General features: G+C 35.9%; 1 non-coding gene across 1 annotated transcript; it reads left to right on the forward strand.

Moving 5' to 3' along the window:
* Positions 1-7,393: 7,393 nt before the first annotated feature.
* Positions 7,394-7,526, forward strand: LOC132272276 (small nucleolar RNA Z247). The gene has a single exon (XR_009470019.1). It is a non-coding gene; the product is annotated as a small nucleolar RNA Z247 (small nucleolar RNA).
* The last annotated feature ends 12,522 nt before the right edge of the window (positions 7,527-20,048 follow it).

Below are 20,048 nucleotides of genomic sequence, written 5' to 3' on the forward strand. Positions count from 1 at the left end.
TGACATTGTCCCAATGAATCAAATTTTCAATTCTTGATCCAGGGAGAACAAGCCCTCCAAACCAAAAGTAAAGGATAACAAGGCCAAAAAAATCCCATAAGAGCAGTATTTAACATATACATCAAGTAGGAGTATTCTTCATTTTCTAATCATGCAAATTCACACACAAACACACACACTTATAATATATATATATACACACACGCGCACATTTCTGCATTCTTTGAAGTTATGCATTTGATCTCATCATAGGAATAAATTAACATAATTACAATAATCAATTGCACAGCTCACCAAAATATGAAAAGAGTTAATTTTACCAAATAAAATAAAGCAACTGATTATATATATATATATATATATATATATATATATATATTAATCAAGCTATAAGCAATAGATTAGCAATTTTATATGAAAATAGAGCTTGTTTTCTTAAATCAGAGCATTTTAAAATGCAATTCAAATTAGAAATTTAGAAACAATGGACTGTGAGAGAACGATTTTTATTGTTAAATTCACTAAACGAATGAACCCATCATAGATGTTGAGATTTATAAAGTTCATAGAAGAATCAACCAAAAGTTTTTGGAAATTAGAATTTTTTTGAAAAATAAAACCAACAACTTAGAAAGAGAGCAAATAACAGAGATGCGATCTTTGCAACTCAAGATATCAAACGCATACCCATACAATTTTTATTGAAAAGTACACTTCTATGCATGTATATGTATGTACATCAATATATGTATATAGCTACAAATATATTCATGCCCATACAATGATAAGATGTTCCAGTGTTAATTTTTGGAGGAGACCAAGAAAGAAGCAGTGAGGATGAAAAACCTAATTTGAGCTAGAGAGGCGTATTTGCAGAAAGAGGGTTAGGAGAAGAACGATGACATTGTGGGATACAACTGGAAATTTATTTTTTTCCTTTGAATCACGAGGGGCACGCTTGGTAATATGAAAAGTTCATTAAAACCCCAAAACAGCTTCCCGCATCTCTTCCAACAAAAGCTGGCCACCCCAGCTTCGTCTAAACGCTCTTCTGGAGGCCCGAAGCTCTTCTACAAAATCATCCAAACACTAAAAAAATCAGCTTTTTGGCTCTGAAAGCCGAAAGCAGCTTTTCAAAAGCCAATACAAACAGAGCCTTAGTCTCCTTTCACATAGACGGTGTCTCGAGGGGAAGTGGATTTGGCAGCTCGCGCTTGTGCTTAGCTTTAAAAATAAGTCTGAGGGTTTTTTTGAATATAAAATGAATATGATAAAAGCAAGTGGGTTTTGGCAGCTAGCATTGTGTATATAGATGTGTATTTTAATAATTTTTATTTTTATTATTATTTTTTTAAGAGTGGAAGTGATAAGATATTTTGTGGCGAAAGTAATATAAAAAAAAAAAAAAGGTGAGATTTTCAAGCAGAAAATAGTCATTTCTCTTTGATGCTTCTCAAACTGTAAATTGTTTTAGAGGGAAGTTGTCGATGTATGTTGTATAATATGTGTTTGTATATATATATATAATAAAAAAATAATAATAATGAGCAAGGCAGTGATGGACGCAAAAAATTTTGTGAGTGGGGTCAGTCTTTTAATTTGTGGAGACAAATTTATATAGTGGGTCTATTTTTATAATTTCAATGAAGTTTTCTTCATAAATTTTTAAAAATTTAAAGTAAAATGCAAAAAATTTATATATAAATAAATATATATATATATATATATATATATATATATATTCAATGAGGATGAATTGCAATATTAGTGGGGGCATCTTTGAAAATTCTTCAAAATTTGAAATATAAAATGCAAAGAAAATAATTCAGGGAGTGAATTATAATTTTAGTGGAAGCATCTTTTTAAATTCTAAAAAATTTAAGATATAAAATGAAAATATAAAAAATTCAATGGGAGCATCTATGCTAGGTCCGTGGGAGACCCATTTCAGATATATGGTGATTTGAGATAATGCAAGCAACCAAGTAATAAAGTGTAATATTTGAGATGAGCAATATTTGTAGGTGGACAATATTGAAATAGATAGACATATAGGGATGGCACCCCATGCCCGCCCATTAACAAATTTTTTCCTTCCACTTTTTGAGACTTAAGCTGCTATTATTCTATCTGGCATCTGCAATCTCCCAAGACTCTCATGTCCTCGAGATTTATAGAAAGATTTTCAAGAATGTGTGACCACCCATCATATCAAGGAAAAACACAACTTTATGATTTGTTTAATGAATAAATCTACTAAATAAAATATGAAATTTCAAGATTTACATATTTATAATTTCTTTTTTAAAGAAAATGATAGGCAGATTTTGTTTAAATTTGATATTTAATACAAGCAGAAAAATTAGGAAAAACAATATATACATAATGTTATATATCATAAGAACATATTCTTCATTTGTGAAATTATTGAACAAAAAATGCATAATTTACATTACAAATTAATGAGCAGTTTGAAGATTGCAACTTGGAAAGCCAAAAAGATTTATAATTAGGGCTTAGTGCTCGTTTGGTATAGCTTTTACTTATGCTTTTACATAGAAGAAGAAGAGAAGTAGAAGCTATCACTTATATTCGGATTATTTGATAGTGTTTGGGAATTGCATTTTAGAAGGGCTTTTAATGTTAGAAGAACTTTTTTGTCTGTTTGGCAAAATGCTTACTAAAGCTCTTCTACTACTAATATAACTAATTTGCCCTTAGATGAAATAAGGTTCCAAACACTAACCAATGAAATAAGGTTCCAAACAATGACCATCCCAACAACTGTAACCAAAACTATGAAATTAACAAACATATCATTTGTGAAAGAACAAAATATGTTACACATCTATCGTGAAAATGATTTAAAAATTATTTCTTTTACATTGTTGTTGTCTATAAAATGATCTAAATAACATTCTTCTACATTCTTTATTAATTTCACTATAAGGAAGTCATTCATACAGTTAATTATTTAATTATTTTTCTTTCTTTCGGTTTTTTCAACATAATATATGTAACTCATTTTATAAATTCTTTCTTCTATAGTGTTTTGAGAAATTGATATATGAAAGGAATTTTTTTTTTTTTTAATACAATGCTTTACATATAAGTTCACCTATTTTTCAATTCAATTTTGAGGTGAAAAAAGGAAGAAGCTAAAAATGGGATTTTTTTTTTTTCGTCATTTTTTTTTGGGTTAGTACATCGTGGTTGCCATAGAAAGATTCTTATATATACATGTTCATTTTGATGTGAAAAAAAAGCTAAAGATGGAAAGTATTTCCCAATTCAATTTCGATGTGAAAAAAAGCTAAAGATGAAAAGATTTCTTTGTTCTTCATATTTTTTGGTTGACCGTGGTTATGCAAGTTGAAAAAGTCATTAGCCTAACTTATGGAGTTTATTTCCGTAACTACCATCAAGTAAATCATATAAAATATACACATATATTACTTGTATATACCCACAGCTTCGCAAAGCTAAGAGAAAATAAAATTGAAGGCAAAAACATATGATGGTAATGTATACGAGAAAAAGGGAAAACAAAAAACCAAAATCAAGAATGAATCAAAATATAAATTGCAATAGCAATAAATAAATAAATAAATAAATAAATAAATATATATATATATATATATATATATATATATATATATATATTGTTCTCACTCATCGTTTGTTAAAATCTAACAAATCTGATTCATGATAAAACTAAAAATAATACTATATTTAGGAGTTATTTGTCCAATGGAAAAAATACGGAGTACCTAGCTTTGAAATCTTGAGGATGAGAAAAAAGAGAGGAAGAACTTGCTGCTATGTGAAATTGTGAACTAGACCAAAGAGACAATCTGTGATGCGATTAGGTTTCTTTACATATATAGGGATATAGGTGGAATATTTTATTTTTTGTTCACAAATATGGAGGGCACGCTTGGTATTTTGAAAGTTTCATTAAACCATTTAACAGCTTCCCGTGTCTTTAAAAAAAGAGCGTTTAAGAAAAGCTGGGGGTACCAGCTTCTTCAAAATGCTCTTCTAGGACTTAAAAGCTCTTTTAAAAAATTAGCCAAACACTACTCAAAATAGCTTCCAACCCTAAAAAGCTAAAAGCAGCGTTTCAAAAGCCAATCCAAACGAGCCCTTAGCATTGGAAGATGAAGAAAGATTGCTTAAACAGTACTACCTAACTTCGCTCCAAGTTTTTCGTTTCATGGCCAGCCAAGAGATATGTTAAGGTGAGAGCAACCACAAAGATTGCGTGACCAATTACAATATCAAAACCACAAGTCACGAAAGAGTGTGAGAGAGAGAGAAGGACATATTACCTTGATGCGCCGCTGGCTATAGTATAATATCACTTCAGTTAGGGTTGTAACTTATAACTTATATATATATATATATAATCTGTACACATAAGTTATTAATATTATATATAATATATATATATATATATATATATATATATATATATTAAATAGAATTATATGTTAGCGGGGCGGGGCAAATATGTAATAGATCCCGTCCCCACCCTGTGACCCGTGAGAGGTTCAAAATTTGAATCCATGCCCCGCCCCAACGGTATAAAAGTTGTTTTCATATCCGTTATTAACGGGGTGGGATGGGGCGGTAAAAATTGCCACCCCTAGAGACAGAGCATGGAATGAGATCACCGTATGAAGCAGCAAGTTCGCACAGTGAGCTCTTCCAGTTTCCATGCCAGTGAGTACAAGGCTGCAATTTGAAACGGTAGATCAACAGAGGGCTTATGAGTTCTTCCATATCCACAAAGGACTCTTCCATTGATTTATACGAGAATAACTCCCCAGTGTAGTCGCCAAATGTAGATACCTAGTATTCAGGTGGGTTCAAAATCATAACAAAGTAACAAATGGTGAGGTATAACTTGCAACATAGTATAATCTGAGGTGGATTAAGAGAGGTGAAAGCCCAAGTAAACTTGAGAAAGAGATGGAAAAAGGATGACAGTGTACAAAAACACCATTAACTCTCTTGGTGAAGGTGTGAAGTGTGGGGAAATCTGGATTTGAGAGAGAGCCTAAAGCTCTCAAATGTGAAGGAGGTCATTTCCTCCCCTTTTTGTCTACCCATTTCTTGGCCTTCTCAAATAATTATAAAGCAATGTTAATCTAGATGTGTTAAATGCTCGGGAGTCAAAATGATATTTCTCTCTCTATCAGTCAGATCGAGTGTCGATTCGACGAGTCTTAAATTTCAACCACCAAACCAAAACTTCCTCAAATTTCAGGTAATCCTAAGTTCTACTCCCAACTCAAGTCTTCATTATTCTGTTCGAAGTATGCTAATGTCGTGGTAACTTTGACCGTCAACCAGGTTAAGTGGGTCATTACTATTGATGTGCATAGCTCATTGACCATTTGACCAAATTGTGTAAGCCATTGTTGATGATGTGGCGTTACCACACATGAACTCGGGGGTATGACACCCACACATTGTAACTCACTTTAACACACAATCGGTATAAGTGTATAACAACTGTCCCTCACTCATATACACTAAGGGCCTATTTGGTGTCTGTAGTGTGGTGTGGTGTATTGCTCCAGAATGTGAACAGTAAGCCATTTTCAGAACACTACACGTTTGGGCCGGGCTATGTTGGTTTGCACAGTTGCAGAACACTTTGTAAAAAAGGCTGAAATCTTGGAACACCAAATTGGTGTTCTTGCTTGTTCCGACTTCATTCAAGGCCCAACTTTCACTGTAGCAAATACAACACTTCAAACCACTTGTTCTGACTTGTATACAGTGACTCACATGGACATTTTATTTGATTCTCATCCTACAGTTTGATCCACCACATGCACAAGTAATATGCATTTTGGGTTTTCATAGCCTTATTTGTCATTTGTGCACTTAATGCGCGTCTTGGGAAAAAAACTCAAATTGACTCTGTTTATAGTAAAACAGAATTAAACCTCAAAGATATACTATAAAAATACCACCAGGCACTAGACAATAATGTTGTCGAAGTGGTCATTAATTTTAGCAATTTATTCTTAGTTTATTCTTAATTATTTAGAGATTAATAATATATGTAGAGTGAAAAGCCTTAGCTGACTTCTTTTCTTAGGAATGATCAATGGGTTTAAAATTTTGTTTTTCTACTTATCTATATATATATATATATATATATATATATATATATATCAAAATAGCTTGAATCCTCATTTTTTATATTTGTCTATCTGAAATTTAAAAAATAAAAAATAAAATGGAGAAAGAAAAGAACAAAGGAAACAAATTGTAACTTATTATTAGATAATATAATATATGATCAAATTTGTTTTTCTATTTTTAGTAAAAGGGTACCATGAAGAAGCAAATTTTCTATTTGCAGGTTTTTATTGGTAATTTTTTAATAAAAAAACCCAACACTCGTACTAACTTCATGCAATGGAATTTATTGGTAATATTTACAGGTTTTTATTGGTAATTTTTTAACAAAGGTGATAGAGAAAATCGACAATCTCGGATTCTTAAGATTTCTTAGTTTGATTGTTATTTAGTTTCCTTATTGTAAAATTTGACTTACTTAGAATAGGTATTATCCTAATTGTTATTTAGTCTCTTTATTGTAAATTTGACTTACTTAGAATAGGTAGTATTCTGATTTTTATTTACTTTCCTTAGTGTAAATTTGACTTACTTAGAATAGGTAGTATTCTGATTGTTATTTAGTTTCCTTAGTGTAAATTTGACTTACTTAGAATAGGATTTCAGTTATACGTTATATGTATATGATTTTACTTAATGAAAAAGTGATGCCATAATTTTCTCATTCTTTAAACCTTTTATGGTATCAGAGCTCTCTCCTCCTGGAACTGCAAAATCCTAATCTCCGGCACCAACCATGGCCAACGAAAACAATCAAGTTATAATCCCAAATACACAGGAACCCACCAAACCCCTTGTCATTTTCAATACCAACAATTCAGTAAAACTCACCTCCACCAATTATCTCTCCTGGAAACTACAGATGAAAGCAATTCTAATTGGTTACGATCTTCAAAAATTCATTGATGGCTCTCATCCTGCTCCTTCTGCTACAACTACTACAAATAATATCACCGCTCCCAATCCAGCATACCAAACACGGCTTCGCCAAGATAAACTGATTTTTGGTGCCCTCGTTGGCACCCTCATATCGTCTCTTATCCCCCTTATCACTCAATCGCAGACCTCCCGTGAAGTTTGGAATGTTCTAGCCAATACCTACGGCCGACCTTCTCGTGGTCACATCAAACAGATCAAGGAACAAATTAAGCAAGCCAACAAGGGCTCCCAGATGATTTCTGATTATATACAGTTTATTAAAACTCGTGCTGATGAACTTGCGGCCCTCGGCAAGCCTATGGATAATAAGGACCTCATTGAGAAAATTCTCGATGGCCTTGATGATGATTACAAGCCTATTGTTAACGTCATTAATGGCCGTGACACGCCGATTTCCTTTGATGAACTGCATGAAAAATTAATCAATAAAGAACTCTCGCTGCGTCTGCATCATTCCAACTCTTCTCCACTTCCAGCTTCTGCAAATCCGGCTAATTCCCAAGTCAATTCGAGAAACTTTGGCAACCGTACTCAACGTCCACAGTGGACGCCCTCCTTCCCCCCTCTGGTGAGTGCTCCTAACTCGGGCTCTTCCAACACCGTAAACCGGAATAGTCGTCCCCCTCCTCGGCCCTACTTGGGTCGTTGCCAGTGGTGCCGTGTTCAGGGTCACACTGTTCCACAGTATCCCGTGTTTCGTAAGATGCAGCCAACCTTACCACCACCTTCTGCTTCTCCTCAAACTCTTCCTTGGCAACCACGCCTTCAGGCTTCATGGCAACCACGAGCCAATCTTGTAACCGCCAACACTCCTGATAATTCTAGTTGGCTTCTTGACAGTGGTGTATCGCACCATGTTACCACCGACCTGAGTAATCTCTCCTTTCACACTCCTTATGATGGATCTGATGACATTATGATTGGTGATGGCACGAGTCTCCCTATTACCCATACCGGTTCAAAATCTCTCTATACTCCCTCGCACACTTTTTCTTTAAATAACGTTCTTTGTGTACCTACAATTAAAAAGAATCTTATTTCTATCTCTAAGTTTTGTCAATCCAATAATACTTCAATTGAATTCTTACCTACTTCTTTTCTTGTGAAGGATCTCCGCACGGGGGCAACCCTTTTGCATGGTCGGACTAAGGATGGTGTGTACGAATGGCCGGATCTCTCTGTCAAGTCTTCTCCTTTGATTGCTTTCTCCAGTGTCAAGACCACTTCGTCCAAGTGGCATTGTAATGACCCGGTCATTTGACTCCCTTTCCTTTTTCCTGAAATTTTACGGATAAATTTTTTCCGTTCAATTTTCCTTTCTGAGCTCTGTTTCTCATCTCATAGTGTCATCTTGAGTGCTCGAAAATGGTTTCTGAGACTCTTTTGTTTGGATTGACAACTTCCTTTGAGGGGGAGTCATTTCCACATTTTTCGTTTTTCGACACTATGCACTATTTCGTCCTTTTCCCTATTCTGTCTTATTCCTGTTTGTCAGTTTTTGGCACAACCTCAATTTTCATGCTCGGAGTTAGTTTTTGACTTCACATATCTTGATCTTGAGTGGTTTCCACGAAATACGTATCTTTACTTTTTCAAGAAAGTACTCTGGTTGCTCCCGGTATCCATAGGGGCATGGATGCACAATTCTTTGGAATTCTTTTCTTTTCTTGGAGTATTTTTCATAAATATCTTTTGAAGATATTTTATTTCAGGGGTATCTAAGAAAATATCTTTTGGAAGATATTTTCATTCTGGGGCAGTTTTGCAGTTAATCCTTTTTGTAGGGGTCATTGTGCAATTAACGAAAGTTATTGCAAAATATCTCGTCTAGTGCCTAGATTCTCGTACGGGATTCATTTTCATTTTTCATTGACTCGTAAATTCATAAAATTTCCTTCTGGTCGTTTTTCTCCAGTTTCAGAGTTTTTGGACCCGGTTGCCGCTGAACTTGTTCAGGGCATAACTTTCTGCTCGGGTCTTGTTTTTTGACGGCGTTTCTTTCGTTATTCATATTTTCTCATTTTAAATCTTTTTTGTTCATGGAGTTTTTCCATTTGAGCGCGTTTACTCAAATTCCACTTTTTCGAACCCGGCGGGGCCCGTTCGTGGCACTTTCTGAGATTTCTTTAAAAGGGGGGTGAAATATTTCATTTTTCATCTTCCCCACTCACCTTGAACGACCAGAGCTCCCATGGAAGCCCAAGGGAGGCTACCACTACCTCTCTCCTCTTTTGAACTTCATTCCTTTGTTAAAAAGTTGAAGTGCCTTTACGTTTTGTGTTTGTGTTGACTACGCGCACCATTACCCCTTGTTAGAAACCATTTCTGACCAAATTTCAAGTTCGGGATTGAGGTCAAGTTTGGATTTTCATGGGGCTTCTTGGGGATTCATATAGATCGTGTTGTCCCTAACAAAACCTAGAAGTTTCATCGGATTCGGAGCCGTTTCAATTCAGTGGGGATTTGGGATTTTCATCTGAAATTGAGGTAGGGGATGTTCTAGGTTTAATTCTTGTTATATAGCATGATATTGATGCTTATACAACGTGATTACATGCTTAAATATAAAATCTAGAGATTTTATTATTTATTTTTCTTGCACGGGATCTGTTTTTCCCGGTTGCTCATGACTTGGTTTAAACATGTAGCATGATATTATATTACTCCTTGATATGCTCATTGTTGTGTATAAAAATTGGAACATTTGAACAAGTATTAAAGCTTTTATTTAATATTTATCTTAAGTGAAAGACTAATTCATATGGCCTTAATTAGCTTGAAATCAATATGTGTTAGCATAATATATTAGGCCATAGCATGCTCTTCAACATAGATTAAATTGAGAGTAATCGGAGTTGTTTTGAAATCTAGAAATATTTAATTAATTTGATTAATTAAATTATTCCGAGTGTACTATTCACTCTATTAGAATTCCGACTTGATATTCATGATATGCATGCTATGTAGTTTCATATATGTTTAATCTAGAATATTTGATTAGGTTTTGAAACCTTTCATTTATTATTTTTCTAGTATTAAGGTTTAATACTCATGGCCGTGCATTGCATGAAATGTACTTGTATCACGTTCTTAAATCAAGTCTTGGCATGTTGTATAACATATATTAATTTGAGATCATTTAGATGAATTTCAAAACCTAGAGATTTTAATTAAATGAAGTAATTAAAATCCATTTCATGGTTCATTGGTCTTGATTCAGTTCTAACCTTGTATTCATGATTTTCTAGACAAGTTCATTCACGTGTATCAAATCGAGAATAATTGGATAAGTTTTGAAACTTATATTTAATTAATTCCCTTGTATGGAACTTAATTCATATGGTTGTATCTTGCTTAGAATGAACTTGTAACTTGACATTGGACTTGCCTTGTGTAATGATTTGCACACTTCGCATTAAACATCCTTCATGCATAGCGTGTAACGAATCGCACACTGAAGATTCGACATTCATCATATAATATTAATGCGAACTTAGGGCATGACTTGTATGTTTCAAAATCTTGTTTGTGTATGAAACGTGATAAAAGCATATCTTGTATTTTTGATACTATCTTGACTTGCACAACATGTTGATTTTGGAACTTGGGATATCAATCAAGAAATGACATGGCTAGGACTCGATTCTAGTACGGGAGATAGAGAGCTCCCTATTATCAGTGCGCATTAGGGGAAAGGTACCCTTGGGTTAGTAGCCCTAAATTGATCTCAATTGAATGGTTATCTTATAATGTGCAGTAGGGGAAAGGTACCCATGGGTTAGTAGCCCTAAATTGATCTCAAGAGTACGGTTTTAATCCGGGCGATATCCAAGTTTCCACATTGGTTGATTTCACTCTTTAAATTTCAAGTTGTTATGCCTTGAAGATTTAAACTTTTCGTGTATGTGAAATGCTCCATTCTTGTTTCACAGCATAGATTTTATGCCTTGTCCTTGCATAGATATTATGCCTTGTTCTTGATTCCTTGTATAACTCCCATCGTGTAAATTAGAATGTTCTAATCTTGTCGTTAGCATAGATATTATGACTTATTCGTGATTCAAGTATACTTCTTTTCGTGTTTTATGGAGTGTTCCATCTTTGTCTACTTAAATAGATATTATGCTTCGTTCTTGATTTTAAGTGTACTTCATGTCGTGTATTCTATCCTTGTATTTTAGTGCAAACTTGTCGTGTTCTTGGATTCCAAATCTTAACTTGTTTCATACATGTATATGTATCATGATTCTTGTTGCTTATGCTTTAGGGTAGCTTAGGATGCTCCCTGAGTCTCATTGTGATATAGACGTTAGGTGGCATGAGCCCTTTAACATGTTTCACCCTAAGGTGATAAAACTATAAAACGCTAGGTCGATGCATGCTCATCTCCTACGAGTAGCTTTATGTTGCTCACCCCTACGTTACTGGGGCATATTTCAGGTACGAAGACTTGGTTTGCGATGTTCGTCATTGCTTGGATGATCGTAGACTTGAAGGTTTTAAATTCTTGTAAAGGTTGGCTTGAAATGCCATTTGTAGCCATTTTGTCAAATGTGTATATTTGATCCCAAACTTGTATTATGTGCTTAAGCACACATTTTGGTATTCATTCTATGTATATGATATGTGGCCAAGGGCCAAATTTCATTTGAAAACCTTGTATATTGAAAAATGTTGAATTTTGCTCTAAATGAGAAAAGTATGAAAAATTAGGGTTTTAACATGTCGTTTTTGCACCGGAGTGTGCATTGTAGATGAAATTCATCCTTTAGCATTCATTTGCCATATGTGAGGTGTGACCAAGGGCCAAACACCATTTAGTTTTCATTTTTACATTTTAGTTCACATATTGCATTTTTGGGCTAAATAGTAGAATCCGAACCTTTAAGGGTTCATTTTCAAATCGGGTGGTGCAAAGTGTGTTCTGGCACCTCCACTAGGTCTCATTCATCTTGTATGAAGTGTGGCCAAGGGCCAAACGGTCATTTGAAACCATCTCCTAATTTCGGTTTCCATATTTTCCATTTCAAGTTCATTTTTGCCTTTTTGCCCGTTGGGGGGTCGGATTTTGCATCGGCTATATTTTTAAGCCATGGACCATTGTAGTACGTCTAAATAGGTAAGTTACACTTGCGTGCACATTCGTTTCAACCTAGAAATGCATTTAGGGCCAAATGCATACTTGGTGCAAAGTTGCATTTTCCTCGTTTTTACTCTTTTCTGATCTAGGGGCATTCTGGGTATTCCACAGTGCATTTTTTTTTGTTTTCTTCTGCGTGTCGGGTAGAAAACATGATTTTAGGAGGGGTTTCTTCTTCGTGTTTTTCCAGAAAATGTCGTTAAGGTCCCCGTTTTTGCTCTTAGTTGTGGGCAGATTCTGAAAAATATGTGTAGCAGCTTTTTGCAAAACCCTCTTGACCTAGGCTGTTCTAGGGGCATTTTAGGGATTTTACAGCTTGTATTTTTTTTTTGTTTCTTCAGCGTTTCTAGGTAGAAAACGTGATTTTAAGTGGGGTTTCTTCTTCGTGTTTTTCCAGAAAAACTCGTTTAAGTGTCCGTTTTTAGCCTTAATTCTGGGGAAAAAAAAAATCAAAAGATGCTTTCTGTCAAAACAGTATTCCTGCCCAGATTTCTTATCCGGAAAATGAGTTATTTTTTTTGAAACTTTGAGGCTTCATATCTTTATCATCCGGACTCCAAATCAAGTGAATTTTGAGTCTAAGTTTATTGGTTTTTGCCGGTCTATCCAACGGTATGCACGGTTGCATCTAATTATATTTTAAAGACCATTTTGCCCCTTGCAAAGTAACCTTGCCGCACTGATTTTAAACCCAAAAGTTGGTTTTTTTGAAACTTCGACGTTTCATATCTTGTTCATCCGGACTCCGAATCAAGTGATTCTTGAGTCTAGATTTATTACTTTTTCCTAGTCTATCTAATAGTATGATCATTTCCATCTAGTTTTGTATGAAAAGACCATTTTAACCCTTGTGAAGTACCCTTGTTGCAATGTTTTCAAACCCAAAAGTTTAATTTTATGAAACTTTGGAGTTTCATATCTTCTTCATCCAGACTCCGAATCATGCGATTCTTGAGTCTATCATGACTAGTTTTTCATTGTCTTTCCAGTGGTGTTCTTGGTGGCACCTGAATCCATACTTTCAGAAATAACTACCTTGCCCCTGGGGGCTTAATTGTCATTTTTTCAGTCATTTGCTTCCGTACCTTGGTTCTTTGAGTTCCGTGATCTCATGAAGGGTCATCTTTGGGTCTTAGAGGTGTTTTGTGCCTTGGAAGACCATCGTTTTGTTCTTGCTTCCGCATCTGGATCCGTTATCGGGTCAATCTTCGGTTCATCACTGTAGTACCGGGTTGAATCCAAACCCGGGTCGTTACAGGCATCATAGATTAGGTCATCCGTCATCTAAAATTCTTCAGCATCTTGTTTCTAATTTTCACTTAGAATTATAGAGTTTTTTAAATTTAAATTTCAATTGTAATTCTTGTCAATGCAATAAAAGTCACAAGTTACCTTTTTCAATTTCTTCTCTTGTTACTTCCTCTCCCCTGGAAATTATTTTCTCTAATGTGTGGACCTTTCCTATTCATTCTGTTAATGATTTCAAATACTATGTTATTTTTGTTGATCACTTTACAAAGTATATCTGGTTTTACCCACTCAAACGCAAATCCCATGTTTATGATATATTTTCCCGGTTTAAGTCGCTTGTTGAAAACTTCTTTAACCGAAAAATTATCACACTTTATTCTGATAATGGGGGGGGGGGGGGGGGAATATCAAGCACTTTCCTCTTTTTTAGCTACTAGTGGCATCTCTCATCTCACTTCTCCTCCACACACGCCAGAACACAATGGGTATTCTGAACGTCGTCATCGTCATATTGTTGAAACAGGTTTATCTCTTCTCTCTCATGCATCCATGCCTCTGTCATACTGGTCTTATGCCTTCTCCACTGTTGTCTATCTCATTAATCGCCTACCTACACCCACACTCCATCTTCTTTCACCGTATGCTAAACTTTTTGGTGTTCCTCCGAACTACTCTAAACTCCATAGTTTTGGATGTCTCTGTTATCCGTGGCTCCGACCATACTCATCTCACAAACTTGCTCCCCGTTCTTCTCCTTGTGTCTTTATTGGTTACTCTTCCACTCAAAGTGCTTACTTATGTCTTGATCCCACCTCCTCTCATATTTTCATGTCGTGTCATGTCAAATTTGTAGAGTCTATCTTCCCTTTTACTTCTCTTCAGTCTTACCTCGATCGTCCTTCCCTCGACACATTCTCTCACTGGTATCCTACTGTGTCGTTTCTTTCGGTTATCGGCTCATCATCCACTGCTTCGACGTCTGCGCCCCCTGCAAATCCCATTTCGGCCATCGCTGGACAAACCCCACCTCCGCTACATTTACCCACACCCACCTCCCCTTTGCCACATCCCTCTTCCGCCAAAACCCCACTCACCGTCCCTCACTTCTTCCTCGCATTTCGCCTCCCCTCCCCGAGTTATTGTCACCAGATCCAAAAACAATATTCACAAGCCCATTCATAAATTAAATCTTATTGTTCAACTCACTACCTCAGATGACCGCGAACCAATATCCGTGACTCAAGCCATCAAGGATCCCAAGTGGCGTCATGCTATGTCTGATGAGTATGATGCTCTTGTTCGGAATGGGACATGGGAACTTGTTCCTTCTGACCCAACACAGAATTTGGTTGGTTGCAAGTGGATTTTTTGTACTAAATATTTACCTGATGGTTCTGTTGACAAGTGCAAGGCTCGATTAGTAGCCAAGGGATTCCATCAGCACCCTGGAGTTGATTATCATGACACTTTCAGTCCCGTTGTCAAGCCTACCACTGTTCGTCTTGTTCTCAGTATTGCAGTCAGTCGTGGCTGGTCTTTTTGGCAACTTGATGTCAATAATGCTTTTCTCCAGGGTACTCTTATTGAGGATGTATTTATGATGCAACCACAGGGCTTCATTGATCATGATCATCCTCATCATGTCTGTAAACTTTGCAAGGCTATTTATGGCCTTAAACAAGCTCCCCGCGCTTGGTATCATGAGTTGCGCTAGTTTTTTTATCACATCTGGCTTCACCAACTCTCATGCCGACACCTCCTTGTTTGTCTACAACAACGGCGGTCCTCTGATCTATCTTCTAGTTTATGTTGATGACATTATAATTACAAGTGACAATGATGGGGCTGTGCAAACGTTCATCCAACTCCTTGGTTATCGATTCTCTCTCAAGGATCTTGGTCACTTAACTTATTTTCTTGGCGTTGAAGTCATTCCCCATTCTCAAGGCTTCCTTCTATCTCAACGTCGATACATAACGGATCTACTAGCTCGCACATGCATGAAAGATACAAAGCCTGTAGCTACACCTCTTGCCAATGCCCCTATCTTTACACTTCACTCTGGCACAGTGCTCTCCGATCCCTCTGAGTATCGGACTATTGTTGGAAGTCTCCAGTACTTATCGCTTATGCGCCCTGACATTGCTTATACAGTGAATAAATTGTCCCAGTTTATGCATCACCCTACTAGTGACCACTGGAATGCTGTCAAGCGATTACTGCGCTATCTTTGTGGGACTTTGGATCATGGTGTTGTCCTCTATCAACACTCCTCCTTGTCTCTCCATGCGTTTTCTGATGCCAATTGGGCAGGTAACAAAGATGATTTCACTTCCACTAGTGCTTATCTTGTGTACCTTGGTTGCAATCCTATTTCTTAGAGTTCTAAGAAGCAACGTACAGTGGCTCGCTCTTCTACTGAAGCTGAATATCGCTCTGTTGCAACTACTGCCACTGAGCTCCGTTGGCTCTGCTCTCTTTTTACTGAACTTGGTGTTTCTCTCTCTTCGCAACCAGTGATCTATTGTGATAATGTCGGTGCTACGAATTTGTGCTCAAATCCGGTTTTTCATTCCCGCATGAAGCATGTTGCTTTAGATTATCACTTCATCCGTGAACAAGTTCAAAGTGGCGCTCTTCGGGTGGCTCATGTCTCCTCTACTGATCAGTTAGCTGATGCTCCTACCAAACCGCTTCCGCGTACTCAATTTTTATTTTTGAAGACCAAGATTGGACTCTCCTCTCGGAGCTCCATCTTGCGGGGGCATGATAGAGAAAATCGATAATCTCGGATTCTTAAGATTTCTTAGTTTGATTGTTATTTAGTTTCCTTATTGTAAAATTTGACTTACTTAGAATAGGTATTATCCTAATTGTTATTTAGTCTCCTTATTGTAAATTTGACTGTAACGACCCGGGTTTTGATTCAACCCGGTACTACAATGATGAACCCAAGATTGACCCGATAACGGATCTAGATACGGAAGCAAGAAACAAGACAACTGTCTCCCAAGGCATAACACACCTCTAAGACACTTTGATGACCTTTCATGAGGTCGTGGAATTCAATGAGAACTGACGCGAAAGCAAAAGATCAAAAATATGACGAATAAGCCCCCAGGGGCAAAATAGTCATTTCTGAAAATATAAAGTCGAGTGCTACCAACCACACCACTGGAAAGATGGTGAAAAATTAACAAATCTAGACTCAAGAATCACTTGATTCAGAGTCCGGATGAAGAAGATATGAAACTCCAAAGTTTCATAAAAACCAACTTTTGGGTTTCAAAACAGTGCGGCAAGGGTAATTGATAAAGGGTAAAATGGTCTTTTTAGACAAAACTGGATGCAACTGAGCATATCGATAGATAGACTAGGAAAAATTAATGAATCTAGACTCAAGAATCACTTGATTCGAGTCCGGATGAAGAAGATATGAAACGTCAAAGTTTAAAAAAAAAATAACTTTTGGGTTTAAAATCAATGCGGCAAGGGTACTTCACAAGGGGTAAAATAGTCATTTTAGATAGAATTGGATGCAACCGTGCATATTTTTGGATAGAAAATAAAAAAATAATAAACTTAGACTCAAAAATCACTTGATTTGGAGTCAGGACGAAGAAGATATGAAGCCTCAAAGTTTCAAAAAAACAACTTTCTAGGTTTCAAGTGTGTGCAGGGTCCGCGCAGATTTTCGGACTTCAAATGTGGTTTTGAGGACTTAAACTCCATTTTTTGGCAAAAAGTTGTGAACAAACCCCCCCCCAAAATCATGTTTTCTACGTGACCAAGTCAAGAGAAGATTTTATTCACCAAGTGAAATACCCAAAATGCCCCTAAGATCAGAACATTTTCTGGAAAAACCTGAAACCACCAGGTTCCCAGATCTGCGAGTTGTTTTCGACATCAAAACGATTTGTTTTGCAAAAACAGAAAGAAGAAACCCCCCCTAAAATCATGTTTTCTACCCAAAATGCGAAAGAAAACAAAAAAATTGCACTGTGGAATACCCAGAATGCCCCTAGATCAGAAAGGGGGCAAGAGGGTTAAAAAGCTGCTACAAGCATAGCAGAAAAGTGAATTTTGCACGGGATTTCCAGCACCAAAGCGACATTTCCTGAAAAAACACGAAGAAGAAACCCCCCCTAAAATCATATTTTCTAAGCGACCAAGTCGAAAGAATAAAATAAAACTGATGTAAAAGGTCTAGAATGCCCCTAGATCAGATTATGCAAAAAAATTTCGAAATGAGTCCATAGGAAGCTCAAATCACCAAGGATGAGGTTTTTCTTGAAAACGACCATGCACATAAACATAACTTACCTATTAAGATGTGCTACAATGGTTCATGATTTAAAAATACCACTGATGCAAAATCCGACCCCCCAACGGGCAAAGAGACAAAAATGAACAAGAAACGAAAAATTTGAAAACCAAAATTATCAAATGATCTCAAATTACCGTTTGGCCCTTGGCCACACTTCAAACATGATTTATAAGACCCTATGAAAGAATAAAAATGGAATTCCCACACCCGATGCAAAAGTTATGCAACAATGACTTAGCATTTTTCAATATTTTCATAAAAGTCCTTGAAAACGAAAGTGCATAGAATTCAAGATACATGTTATTGGCCTCCGGCCTCATTTGATACATGTTAAATACAATAAAAAGGGTATATTTATGTACATTACATACATGAATCAAAGAATACAAGTTTTAATACATAAGACTACAAAAATGGCATTTCATGCTAACACTCGCATAAAATAGAAACTTGAAAGCTATACGTCTTCCAAGGAACGACAAGCATCACGAACCAAGTCTTCGTACTTGAATAAAACCCCCAGTAACTTCGGGGTGAGTAAACAAGACTAACAAGTTTACTTGTAAAGAATGAGCATGCATGACTCGATTTCTTTAAGATTTTTAGACTGACATACAATAGTTCAAAGAGATCATGCCATCTAATGTCTATGTCAAGAATTAGACTCAGGGAGCATCCTAAGCTACCATGGAGTACTAACAACAAGAATCATGATATACATACATATATGAAACAAGTTCAGGTTGGGATAATCCAAAGAACACGACAAGAAGTGATACATGGAATCGAAAACAAGGCATAATATCTATGCAATTTTAACACGAATTGGAGCATTCGAATTTAACAAGACAAGATTTATACATGAGTTCAAAGACAAGGCATAATATCTATGCTAAGACAATGCATAGTACCTAAGCAAGGACAAGGCATAAAATCTATGAAATTAAACAAGAATGGGATAATCCATATAACACGATGGTAGGTATACTTGGATATAAGTTAACAAGAATTACATTATCAACGCAATTTACATGATTGGACTATACCAATTAACATAACATGAAGTATACTTGAAATCACGAATGAGGCATAATATCTATGCAAATGACAAGATTAGAGCATTTCACATAATACGACAAGGTTTAAATCTTCAAGGAATAACAACTTGAAATTTAAAGAGTGAAATCAACCAATATGGAAACTTAGATATCGCCCGGATTAAAACCGTACTCTTGAGATCAATTTAGGGCTACTAACCCATGGGTACCTTTCCCCTACTGCGCATTATAAGATAACCGTTCAATTGAGATCACTTTAGGGCTACTAACCCAAGGGTACCTTTCCCCCAATGCGCATTGATAATAGGGAGCTCTCTATCTCCCGTACTAGAACCAAGTCCTAGCCATGCCATTTCTTGATTGATATCCCAAGTTCCAAAATCAACATGTTGTGCAAGTCAAGATAGTATCAAATACTAGAAACACATTAACCACGTCTCATGCACAACCAAGATTTTGAAACATACAAGTTATGCCCTAAGTTCGCATTAATATGATATGATGAATGTCGAATCTTCAGTGTGCGATTTGTTACACGTTATGCATGAATGATTTTTAATGCGAAGTGTGCAAATCATTACACAAGGCAGGTCCAATATCAAGTTACAAGTTCATTCTAAGCAAGATACAACTATATGAATTAAGTTCCATACAAATGAATTAATTAAATATAAGTTTCAAAACTTATCCGATTATTCTCGATTTGATACACGTGAATGAACTTGTCTAGAAGATCATGAATACAAGGTTAGAAACTAAATTAAGACCAATGAACCATGAAATGGATTTTAATTACTTCATTTAATTAAAATCTCTAGGTTTTGAAATTCATCTAAATGATCTCAAATTAATATATGTTATACAACATGCCAAGACTTGATTTAAGAACACGATACAAGTACATTTCATGCAATGCACGGCCATGAGTATTAAACCTTAATACTAGAAAAATAATAAATGAAATGTTTCAAAACCTAATCAAATATTCTAGATTAAATATATGTGAAACCACATAGCATGCACATCATGAATATCAAGTCGGGATTCCAATGGAGTGAATAGTACACTCGGAATAAATTAATTAATCAAATAATTAAATATTCTCTAGATTTTAAAACACATCCGAATGCTCTCAAATTAATCTATGTTGCAGAGCATGCTAGGGCCTAATTTA

The sequence above is a fragment of the Cornus florida genome, unplaced genomic scaffold, assembly GCF_030987335.1.
Source record: "Cornus florida cultivar Cherokee Brave unplaced genomic scaffold, ASM3098733v1 CherokeeBrave_3.0.0_Hap2_Chr08, whole genome shotgun sequence".
Classification (NCBI taxonomy): domain Eukaryota; kingdom Viridiplantae; phylum Streptophyta; class Magnoliopsida; order Cornales; family Cornaceae; genus Cornus; species Cornus florida.